The sequence below is a fragment of the Dasypus novemcinctus genome, chromosome 9 (genome assembly GCF_030445035.2).
Source record: "Dasypus novemcinctus isolate mDasNov1 chromosome 9, mDasNov1.1.hap2, whole genome shotgun sequence".
Classification (NCBI taxonomy): Eukaryota; Metazoa; Chordata; class Mammalia; order Cingulata; family Dasypodidae; genus Dasypus; species Dasypus novemcinctus.
In genome coordinates this window covers 5,926,811-5,939,371 of record NC_080681.1, presented here as the reverse complement: position 1 = coordinate 5,939,371, position 12,561 = coordinate 5,926,811, and the positions used below count along the sequence as shown (strand labels likewise).

At 41.2% G+C, this 12,561-nt stretch overlaps 1 protein-coding gene across 1 annotated transcript in view; it reads right to left on the bottom strand.

Moving 5' to 3' along the window:
* The window catches only part of VTCN1 (V-set domain containing T cell activation inhibitor 1), an 80,704-nt gene that overhangs the window by 11,889 nt on the left and 56,254 nt on the right, over positions 1 to 12,561 (bottom strand). The gene's annotated exons all lie outside the window — the stretch shown is intronic.

Sequence of the window (12,561 nt, the reverse complement as noted above, 5' to 3'; positions counted from 1 at the left end):
AGGGCTCCAGGAGGCCAGAAGAGCATCCTGCCACATCCTTGAAGGAATGGAAGGAGGAGACTGCCCATCTGCAGAGAAGACTCGTAAGTAGAGGCTCCATACCATAGAGGCTGGTGCCCATCCTCCACTGGAGGCGCAAGCCGCCTCGGAGAGCTGTTCCGTGGCTGGGATTGAAAGTTCCACTTCCCAAAAACAGTGGAGGAAGAGACGGTTGGACACCGACTTCAGCTTAGTAAATTCTGACTAAAGTACAACCCGAAGAACAGCTAAAGTTTGAACCTGTCCAAGTCAGAAAGAGGCCAGTGGGTGCCATTTTGACTCCACCCCCAGCCTGAGGGGATGCCAGCCTGACAGGAACTCACAGTGATGGTAGGCACTGGTTTCTTTCACCCAGAATGGCCTGCAGTCCTAGACTAGGCTTCAGCCCCACCTCTGGCAGGGAGGAGACTGGTGAGCCCTGCAACAGCCTATCCAGGTAACTGCAGGTACATTGGTTGGCACTGGGGGGCACTTGTGATCATCCTGGACTAGCACTACATAGACTGCTGCCCACACCTGCAGCTCCATCCCTGCCCCAGGCAGGGGAGAAAAAGGCGTGAGGCTTCATCAGTCTCTCTGGGCAACTACAGTCTAAGCCTGCATGACTTGGATTACTCCACACAGCTGTGACTCTGTCCCAAGCCCTGGCAAAGGAGAAAGTTGGGAGAAGCTTCATTGGTCCCTGGGACAATGAGGGCACCTTGAGCCTCCTCAGCGTATAGCACCAACTACATGCTTGACTCCTACTGCACAACCAGCAAGGGAGAAAGGGCAGGAAGCCCTAAACTAAAGAGAAAAACTCCTCCCAAATAAATACTCTAGTAATCCAGATGCCAAGACACCAACAAAAAATTATAATCCACACCAAGAAACAGGAAGATATGGCCCAGTTAAAGGGACAAGATAAGCCTCCAGATGACATAAAGGAGTTGACACAACTAAACATAGATGTTCAAACAAATCTCCTTAATAAATTCAATGAGATGGCTAAAGAGATTAAGGATATTAAGAAGACACTGGATGAACACAAAGAAGAATTTGAAAGCATACATAGAAAAATAGCAGATCTTAAGGAAATGAAAGGCACAATAAATGAAATTAAAAATACATTGGATTCATATAATAGATTTGAGGAGGCAGAAGAAAGGATTGGTGAACTTGAAGAAATGGCCTCTGAAAGTGTACATACAAAAGAACAGATGAAGAAAAAGAATGGAAAAAACTGAAAAAGTTCCCAGGGAACTAAATGACAGCAAGAGATGAGCAAACATACATGTCATGGGTGTTCCAAAAGGAGAAGAGAAGGGAAAAGGGGTAGAAGGAATATTTGAAGAAATAATGGTATAAAATTTCCCACCCTATTTTTTTTTTGCATTTTCTTTTTTTTAAATAGAAAAATAGATCACACAAAACATTACATTAAAAAACATAAGAAGTTCGCATATATCCCACTCCCTACCCCACCCCCAGTCCTTCCACATCAACATTCCCTTTTATCAGTAAGGCACATTCATTGCATTTGGTGAATACATCCTGGAAGATTCCCACACCGCATGGACCATGGTTTACATTGTAGTTCACACTCTCCCCTAGTCCATGCAGTGGGTTATGGCAGGATAAACAATGTCCCTCATCTGTCCCTGCAATATCATTCAGTACAACTCCAAGTTCCAAAAATTCCCAACTCTATTAAAGGACATAGCTATCCATGCCCAAGAAGCACAATGTACTCCCATCTGAAAAAATCTGAATAGACCAACTCCGAGACACATACTAATCAGAATGTCAAATGCCAGAGAGAGAATTCTGAGAGCAGCAAGAGAAAAGCGATGTATAACATATAAAGGATACCCAATAAGATTAAGTGCTGATTTCTCACCAGAAACCATGGAAGCAAGAAGACAGTGGTATGATATATTTAAGATAATACAAGAAAAAAACTTACAGCCAAGAATCTTATATCCAGCAAGATTGTCTTCCAAAAATGAGGGCAAATTTAGATTAATCACAGATAAACAGAAACTGAGAGACTAAAGGGTGTGCTAGAGCCTGAAAAGAAGAGGCAGGAGAGGCCTAGAAGAGAGTCTAAAATGAAGATTATATCAATAAAAGTAACTGAAAGTGTCAAAAGAGTGGTGAAAATAAATGACAGATAAAATCCAAATATTCAGGGCGTAAGAGTATCACTGTGGAAGGGAAAAGGTTTTCTGGTGGATGTGTGGGAGTGCTGTATATTATATATATACATTGCTGTGGTCTAGGACTCCTGTGAAGAAAAGCTGAATAATTGGGGGGGGGGGGGGGGAAAGGAAAAAATAGGATGTGGAATTTTTTCAAGTCAACATTCTTTATCTAAGTTCTTTATCTAACTTTATCCAAGTTCTTTATCCTTTAAACTCATCGCTATATGCCATTCCCTAGTAAGGGATCATGACATTATATTGGGCTTCAAATTTCGGGGAGTTCTGGATCACAGAGTGTTTCAACAATGGCAATGGAGGGATACTGGTATGGGATACCAATGACAGGTGATATATGACTGACAGGGAGCTGTACAGAACATATGTCCAGGGTGCATGGTAATGTTTGGATATACTCATAGTGGCAACAATTAAAAACCACAGTAGGGGGGGTACTGGGTTCCTGGCCAGTGGTGCTCTGTCGTGGTCCCTAGGGGAGCAGCGACAGTCTCCCAGGTACAGTGGTGGGGACCGGGAGGGAGTGAGGGTTCAACAGTGAGCCCCAGATGCTAATGACTATGCTTGTGAGCTGATAAACCCAAAATAAGAACAAGGCCTAGAGCAACTTTGTGCCTGGGAATTTCCTTCTGTCAGCCTTCATGTTACTCAAATGTGGCCAGTCTCGAAGCCAAACTCAGCATGTAAATGCAATGCCTTCCCCCCAGCGCGGGACATGACACCCGGGGATGAGCCTCCCTGGCAACGAGGGACCACTATCAACTACCAACTGATGATGCAACTGGAAAATGACCTTATACGGAAGGTTCAATGCGGATCAGCAGAATATCCATGTCTACATAAAATACCATGACTTTAAAATGCTGTTTGACCTAAAGTAAGGGGGAAATGGAAAGGAGAAATGAGTTTATATGGCTACGAGTTTCTAAAAAAGTCTGGAGGCTGGCAGAAGGTTTGCCCTCATGCACAACTGAGCAGAGTCAGAGAGACAGATAAAGCAGATACAACCCCCAGATATTGGTTCCTTTGAGGGCTAAAGAGACCCATGGGAGTTATGGTCATGGCCGATGGGGTTAACTACCAGGGCAGATGGCCCCTCTTTGGAAATGGTGTTTATGTGTGATGAATCTGGACTCAGATGGGATCTCCCTTCATAAGACTTTCATGCTAATGTGCTGGAGGTGCAGTTAATGTTGGGGTTTAAGATATATTTAGGGGATTTGAATCTCTGGACTGACAATGTGATAGCCAGATCCTGAGCCTCAACAGACTCCAGCACCTACAATCTGATTTATTGGACTTACCACACTCAGCTAAGATGGAGTTGAAGAAGGACAACCACCACACCATGGAGCCTAGAGTGATTACAACTGAAAATGGGAGGATTGCATCCAGCATCCAGGTGGAATCTGAGCCTCCTCTTGACATAGAGGTGCAATGGACACAACCAATCCAATGTCCACATAGAAGAGGTGGCATTGGATTGGGAAAAGTGGACATAATGGACAAAGGGTATGGGGAAAGGCAGGAAGAGATGAGAGGTGGAGGCGTCTTCGGGACATGGAGCTGCCCTGGATGGTGCTTCAGAGGTAATCACCGGACATTGTAAATCCTCACAGGGCCCACTTGATGGAATAGAGGAGAGTATGGGCCATGATGTGAACCAATGTATATGAGGTGCAGAGGTTCCCAAAGATGTACTTACCAAATCCAATGGATGTGTCATGATGATGGGAACGAGTGTTGTTGGGGGGGGGGAGAGGGGGGGTGGGGGGGTGGGGTTGAATGGGACCTCACATATATATTTTTAATGTAATATTATTACAAAGTCAATAAAAAATAAAAAAATTAAAAAAAAAAAATCCAAATATTCAGGAATAAACTTAACCAACAATGTAAAGCACTTGTATTCAGAAAACTATAACTTAATTTTAAAAGAAATAAAGTCCTAAATAATTAAAAGAACACTCGATGCTCATGGATTGGAAGACTAAATATCATTAAGATGTCAATTCTACTCAAATTGATATGCAGATTCAATGCAATCCCAATAAAAATTCCACCAGCATTTTAAAAATAAATTAAAAACATGGTTATCACATTTACTTGGAAGGATAAGGGGTCCTGAATAGCCAGAAAAATCTTGAAAAGCAAAGCTGGAAGACTCTCATCTCCAGACTTTAAATCGTATTACCTAGCTACAGTGGTAAAAACAACATGGTACTGGCATAAAGACAGACACTTAGACCAATGGAACCAAACTGATGGTTCAGAAACAGACCCTCACATGTATGGTCAAGTGATTTTTGACAAGCCTGTCAAACCCACCCAGCTCAGGCAGAACAGTCCATTCAACAAATGGTGCTGAGAGAACTGGATATCCATAGCCAAAAGAAGGAAAGAGGACCCCTATCTCATACCTTATAAAAAATTAACTGAAAGTAGATAAAAAACCTAGTTATAAAAGCAAGAACCATAAAGCTTCTAGAAGAAAATGTAGGAAAATATCTTCAAGACCTGGTGTTAGGTGGTGGATTCTTAAAGGAGGTAAGAGGAGGACTGAGTGGACTACTGATGTTTAATGTATGTAGAAGTTTTAATTAGCTTTACTGTAAAAGTGTGGAAATGTGTAGAGTGGATGGTAACACATAGTGGTATCAGCTAGTTTATAAATGGGGATGGGGCTGAAAATGGTAATCTAGGGATGTAAATGCCAACTCACAGAATGCTAGAGAATAATCTAGGGAATGAAAAGCACAGTAAACCCAGAGGTGGATGAGAATTGTAGTTGATAGTACAGATGCAAGAGTGTCCTTTGTGAGCTGGAGCGAATGTTCATCACTATTGCGGGGGGTTGGGAATGTGGAGAAGCATGGGAAAAATACAGCTGGAGTGACCCATGGCTGTGATTAGCAGTAATAATGTAATATTCTTGCATCTGTGCTAAAGATGTACTGTGTTGATAATGGGGCAGTATGGAAAATGAGTGCCAAATGTACACTATGGATGTGTAACCAATGTTCCACCACAGTGTGGTATGTTGATAGAGGGGTATTATTTGGGAATTCTGCACATGTGCATGATTGTTTTGTAAGTTTACAACTTCTGTCATAAAAATATATTTTAAAAATAATAATAGGGTGGTTTGTGGGAAAATACACCAAATGTAAGATAAGGATTATAATTAGTAGTAAGATTTGACAATATTCTTTCATAATTTGTAACAAATGCCTCATGACAACGCCAGGTGTTGGTGGAGGGTCAGTGTAAGGTGTTATGCATGTTTGCTTTGTCAGTTCACAACTTTTACTATACACTTATTTATGTGTGTTCATATATAAATGATATAGAGATAATAATAATAGGGTGGGTTGGGGAAAATACTTTGGTTAGTAGTAATGTTTTGACCATGTTCTTTAATCATTAGTTAAAAATGTGTAACAACAATGCAATGTATTGGTGGTAGGGTAAGGTATGAGTATCCTGTATGATGTTACATGTTTTGTAAGTTTCCAACTATTACTGTACACTTATTGCCTATGAATGGTTTTGTATAAGTGATATTCTTCAATAAATTAAAAAAAAATTTTTTAAGTGAAGAGCTAAGAAGACTAAAATAAGCAGGAAGGCAGTAATTTTGATATCTACAGCAGATCTGCCATACACAATAGTTTCCATGAGACCAAGCAATCCAAATCTTGAGAGGGAGCAGGAGAACACATTGGACTTGGGGTCTGAAGACAATAGGTCGAATACTGACTTTGTCACTATTTAATAGCTGTGTGCCCTTGAATAAGTCATGTAATCTCCCTGGATCTCAGGAAAATGGAGGTAATAATATCAGTCTTACCTACTTTAAGGGGATCTTTTTTTTTTAGATGATTTTTTTTAAGATTTATTTTTTATCTATTTACACCCCCCCTCATTGTTTTGAGCTCACTATCTGCTCTTTGTGTCCATTTGCTGTGTGCTCCCTGTGTCTGCTCATCTTCTCTTTAAGAGGCACCAGGAACTGAACCTGGGACCTCCTATGTGGGAGAGAGGCGCTCACTTGAGCCACCTCAGCTCCCTGCTTTGTTGTCTCTCTCATTGCCTTTCCTCTTTATGTCTCCTTTTGAGTCATCTTGTTGCATCATCATCTTGTGTCAGCTTGCTGCACCAGCCCATTGTGCGAACTCGCTCTTACTCATCTTCTCCAGTAGTCCCCAGGAACCAAACCCAGGACTTCCCATGCGGTTGGCAAGAGCTCAATTGCCTGAGCCACACCCCCTTCCCTTTAAGGGGTTCTTTTTCTTTTTTTTTAAGATTTATTTTGCCCCTCTCCCTCCATTGTTTGCTTTGTGTCCATTCACTATGTGTTCTTCTGTGTCTGCTTGTATTCTCATTAGGCAGCTCTAGGAACTGATCCTGGGACCTTCTGGGGTGGGAGAGAGGCAATCATTCTCTTGTGCCACCTCAGCTCTCTTGGTATCCTGCGTCTCTTATTATCTCTCCTTGGTGTCTCTTTCGTTGCATCATCTTGTTGCGCCAGCACTCTGCATGGGACAGCACTCCTGCACAGGGCAGCACTCTTGTGTGGGCCTGCTCTCCACTTGGGCCAGCTCACCACACGGGCCAGCTTGCCTTCACCAGGAGGCCCTGGGTATCAAACCCTGGACCTCCCATGTGGTCGATAGGAGCCCAATTGCTTGAGCAATTGATGTAGATCTGCTTCCCCCACTTAAGGGGTTCTTATGAGAATCAAATGAAATGGATGTGACCTTGATGTGCAAACTGTGGTTACAGATATGAAGTATTGTTCTTAGTTTACCAGAAGTGGCACAGAAGTGAAACTTCTTGTTAATTAATTGTGGCTGGTGATTCTGAAGAGTTATTCCAAAATGCTGTTTTTCTTTTATCTCCATTCAGATGACACAAAACCAAGGCATAGAGATGTGACTCGGTCAGGGTTATAGTGAAGAATGGTACTTAATTCAAGTGAATTTTGGCTTAAGATAGAAACCACTGTCTCCTCTCCAAACATACCATTAGTTGAAATATTAATTATGATGTCAGCTGTGTCCAACTGCCTCATCTCCAGTTGCCCAGCCTATAGTTCACACTCGGGGAAGGAGTGAGCCTCTGTTCTTCATATAATGGAAGCTGCTGATTGGGCAGGCCTACAGGGTGATTTAATTAACTGAATCTTCTTGAAAGGCTCCTTTTGTGATTTGGACTTGAAATTAAGGAGAGAGGCACCTCTCCTCTTTCAGCCCATTAGGGAGAGTTTTGTCTCGTCTCATTGGCCCCTGGCCTCTCTAAAGTAGATGATGGTAATGGATGAGGGACAGATCAGGAGATGAAGGTAGAGAAATGTAAATTGGAAAGACTACAGAGCTACTGGTGGAAGAAAAATTATTGCTAGAAAAAGAGAGGAGACAAAAATACATGGGCCAACATGGCTTGAGAGGATGTTTTAGAAGCTTTGGTGTGTGTTGGGGAAGAGACTTCGTGGCAGCTGCCAGGCATAGCCATTCATGTGGGGGATTTGGAAGAGCAATTCAGAAAGAGGGAAATACAAAGTTTTGCTGTGTATTATTTTTTTAATTACCCTTATGGTTACCTTTACTGCAGGGCTTTTTTTTTTAGGAGGTACCCGGGATTGAACCCAGGACCTTGTACATGGGAAGCAGGTGCTCAACCATTGAGCTCCATCTGCTCCCTGCTGTGTATTATTAATGCAACACGCCCCCCACTCCCATCCCCTGCCTTGGCATTTTCCTGAAAACTGCTCCAAAGATTTAATTTTTTTTCAAGTTTTTTAGTTAACAAACCGCTATCCAATACCCCCCAGGCTAGCACTAGCACAGGTATACAAGTATACCATGCACCTTTGCACCCCTGCTCACTCTGAGCCTACAATTTGGATTTCCTCCTCCCCCTTTATCACCAGTTATCTAAATTCTACTTTATTCAAGTCTGTTCACATGTCAGCCCTTCCATAAAACCTTTAGTAGATTAGTAGATTCTCCCTCTACTCTCCTGTAACATTTCCTGTGCTTTATTATGGCAGCCATCTCCTTCTAGTCTATCTTTGGCACTAATTTGTAAGCTTTTCAAGGGCAGTTCTGCCTTAGCATATCTGGAATTCCTATAGTGCCTAATGCTGTTTTTCTACAGAGAAAAATAACATTTGTTGAGTGAACAAATGAATGAATGAAGAGAAATCAGTAGAAATCAAGGCACTGTTTGAGACAGTGATTCTACCCAAAAGCGTTTTAGGACTGAGAAACACTGACAAGTTACCAAACCTAAATTTTGGGGGAAAAAATGTGAGCCAGTGAAAGAGAAAGCAATAAAAATACACAGAGATTCAATAAAATAAAATCATGGAATAAATGTAACTATGTTACAGCAGGGGTAAAACTGATTGTAGTTTATAAAGTGCCATTGAAGTTGAATTGAAACATTACTTTTTGGAAAAAAAATACATGATTAACACAGTTTATGGAGAGAATGAAATGGTAATGGCATATCTTAGTTCAGTAATTGCATTACCGAGTTAATTCTAATGGGTTTGCCCTGAGCCCATGGGTAGGAAATCAGCTGAACTATCTCCTGGAGAACTTAATTATTAAAAGTAGGTGGCTGTGGAGAGCCACTGGGACTTGCTGTAGCCTCCAGCCCATTTAAGGTTTCATTAATGGTGTGGCAGATGGGATGAGTGTATGTTGATTAAATCCCTCCCTCACAATATCAAATCTTGAGGAGGACTAAAAGCCAGTGAAAACTTAAAAAACCATGAGGACCTAGCCATTGCTTTCTACTTTAGGAAGCATTCCGTTAATACCAGTTTGTTAAGTGAATAAATGAAGGTTTGAAATGATTAAATGAAATTTAACTGGCAAGCAACAGCGTATACATATGTAATGCTTATATATATATATATATAAAACTTCTCACACAACGGAACCCGTGCTCCCGTGCTCAAACTTGGAAATAAATATTGACTCAAGGAGCTCCACCCTAGGTAACATAGTCTGGCCAGGCAGGATGCTCCAGAGCTAACTACCACCAGGGCTCTAGTGTGATTTGACGATCCAAGGGGTGAAAGAGCCCTGTGGGATGGGTTAGAGACAGCTACCCTTAGATAAATATTCTGTTAATTTTAAATGGCACAGGTTTAAGGATTTTGTTGACCTCCAAGGTTCCATCAGACTCTTTTAAAGTTGGAAGCCACAGCCACTTACTGAAAATGAATTCTCCAGCTTGTAAGGGTTAATTAATTACGACCAGAGCTCTGGTCTGCACGGGAAAAGGCAACCAGCAGAGGGGAGCGAGCTGACAGCCCAGGCCTGTTTTCCCGTGGGGCAAAGGCTATTCAATTAGGCCCTCCTCTGAAGAAGCAGAGTAGCTTGGAGAACGATGCTACAGGTAACATGAGGGAAGGATTCTTAACAGAAACCATGGTTCTGGGGTGCCCGACACTACTGGAAAAAGACCTAGAAAATGAACTTCGCCCTGAAACGACTCAGATAAAGTCTGCACATTTCAGTCGAGTGTGGAGTGCCTAGAATAATCCTTGAGCAGATGATCACTGAGCAGCTGCTGAAACCCAGCCGCCCAGCATAGCTCCGGGGTGGAAACATGGAAGTTAAGCTGGCACCGCTGGGTCTGTGTAGCGCCTGTGAGTATGGTTCTTGCCAGAGGAGAGGATGGGGTTCGGGGTAGCAGCTGCTCCTCTGAGAAGAAATCAGCAAGGAGGCTGGAGTAGGTCAGATTAAGGAACAAAGTGGGGCATGGGAATCCCCTGTATTCTTTTCTGTAACATTTTATGTAATTGCAGTTTCTCTTAAAAATAAAAAATAAAAATGTATATAATTTTTTAAAAAAAGCATGAATGTAGATATCCAGCAGCGCATGAAGTTGAGAACAGGGCATCGGCTGTCTGGGTTCGAATCCTAACTCTATGCCACTTATTGGTGATGAGATGCTGGGCAAATTTTCTAACCTCTTTATCCCATAGTAAAATGGGGATGCTAATAATAGTACTTCCTCAGAGGATCCCTGAAAGAACTAAATTATACAATGAAGGTGAGGAGCTTAATATAATACCTAACTTGCCACATGGTAAGCCTTAAATAAATCATCAGTGTTTACCCTCATTGACTAGGCTCCTCTGGAAAGGCAGTGCCGATCAGGGACCCTGGTGGTAAAGAAAGGAACACTTTGCTAGATGCTTTACATAGAAGGGCTTATTTTAAGCCTGATAACAACCGTGACAAGTACGAGTGACTATTACAGCCATTTTCTTTTTTTTTTTTTTGTGCCGGGCCTGGGGATTAAACCTGGGACCCAGTATGTGGGAAGCCAGCACTCAACCACTGAGCCACATCGGCTTTGCTGAGTTGGGTTTTTTGTTTGTTTTACTTGTTGTTTGTTTTTGTTTTTAGGAGGCACCGGGAACCGAACCCAGGGGCTCCCATGGGGGAAGCAGGCGCCCAACCGTTTGAGCCACGTCTGCTCCCATTTTATGAAGCTTCATGAGGTTAAACGGCTTGCCCAATGCCCCATGTCTAGCAAGTAGTGGAGCCAGTATCAAACCCAAGCCTGTCCCGCACCAAGTCCATGCTCTTCCTACCACATTTCGCTGATATGCAAGGTCAGAGGTTTCGAGAGCCTACCCACTAAAAAGATATCCCCAGCTCATTTAAAAACAAAGACAATTAAAAGCCATGAAATAAATTTTAAGAAAGGCCAACACTGTTTGATTAATTTTCTGAGATGACTGTGATTTTTAAAAATATATGTCAAATTCTTTCCAAGCATTTTGTGCCCCTGCTCCTGTTTTGGTGCAACAGGCCTCATCTGCCTGATGGATATCCAGCCGTGCAATGACTTGTCTGAAGATGGAGCATTATTGTGATGTTGTGTCCTATTGCTTTCTTGCCCTGAGCTCCCTTACTTTCAAGGAGGCCTGCCCTGGTGTGACCAGGAAATTGTGCAGGACCTGATAAAAGGTGCTATATGAATTTGTTGTTAATAGCAAACTACAATGAATACACTGATGGTATCAATTATGAATAACTATTAAATATAATTTACATTTACAAAGATAAATGTATATTCTTATCAATATAATTAACAGTGGCAGTCATTTATTTCAATATGTGCCAGGTGCTTTTTTTAAAAAAGCAGTTTCATTGAGATATATTCATATACCATATATTCTATCCAAAGTATAAAATCAACAGCTTTTAGTATAACCACAATGTTGTGCATTTATCACCACAAAAGAATTTTAGAACAATTTCATTACTCCAAAAAGAAAACTCCATACCCCTTAGCAAGCAGTCACCTCTCAATCCTTCCCTAGCCCTACATAATCACTAATCTAATTCCATCTTTATACACTGATTTATATTTACATTTTATATAAATGGAATCATATAATATGTAGTACTTGTATCTGGTTTCTTTCACTTAGCATAATGGTTTTTTGTTTTGTTTTGTTTTTGATATTAACATCTTTTAGCATTAACATGTATAACATTTATTCAGTTTCAAAGTAAAACAGTCTTAAAAATGCAATATTACCCATATTCATATTTCACTTGAGGTTTTACCGTGCTATACAGTTCCATGTTATATATTTTAGCTTTCCTTTTAGTAATACACATGACCTTAGGTTTTCCCTTTAAACCTGTCATACCCATATAATAGCTCTGCTAGTTAAAAATATTATATTGTGCTTTCAACTTTTCTATGCATTTCCAAAGATTAACACAAAAGCTTTTTACCAATTCTGCACAAGTTAAGTCTCAGGTTTCCATTCACTAGCCTCATTCTATTTTCTGGTGACCCATATTCTAGTTATTAATCCATTCGTTTGCACAGTATATTTAGTTCATAGTAGTGCAATCGTGCAATATTTGTCCTTTTGTGTCTGACTTGCTTCACTCAACATAATGTACTCCAGGTTCATTCATGTTGTCATATACTTCATGACTTCATTTCTTCTTACAGCTGCATAATATTCCATCATGTGTATACATCACAGTTTGTTTATCCATTCATCAGTTGATGGACACATGGATTGTTTCCATTTTTGGCAATCATGAAAAACACCACTATGAACATTGGTGTGCAGATGTCTATTCATCTCACTGCTCTCAGTTCTTCTGGGTATATACCCAGTAGTGGTATTGCCATGTCATGTGGCAGATCTATATTCAACTTCTTTAGGAACTGCCAAACAGTCCTCCACAGTGGTTGTATTATTCTATTATACATTCCCAAGGACAGTGAATAAGTGTTCCTGTCTCTCCACATTCTCTCTAACACT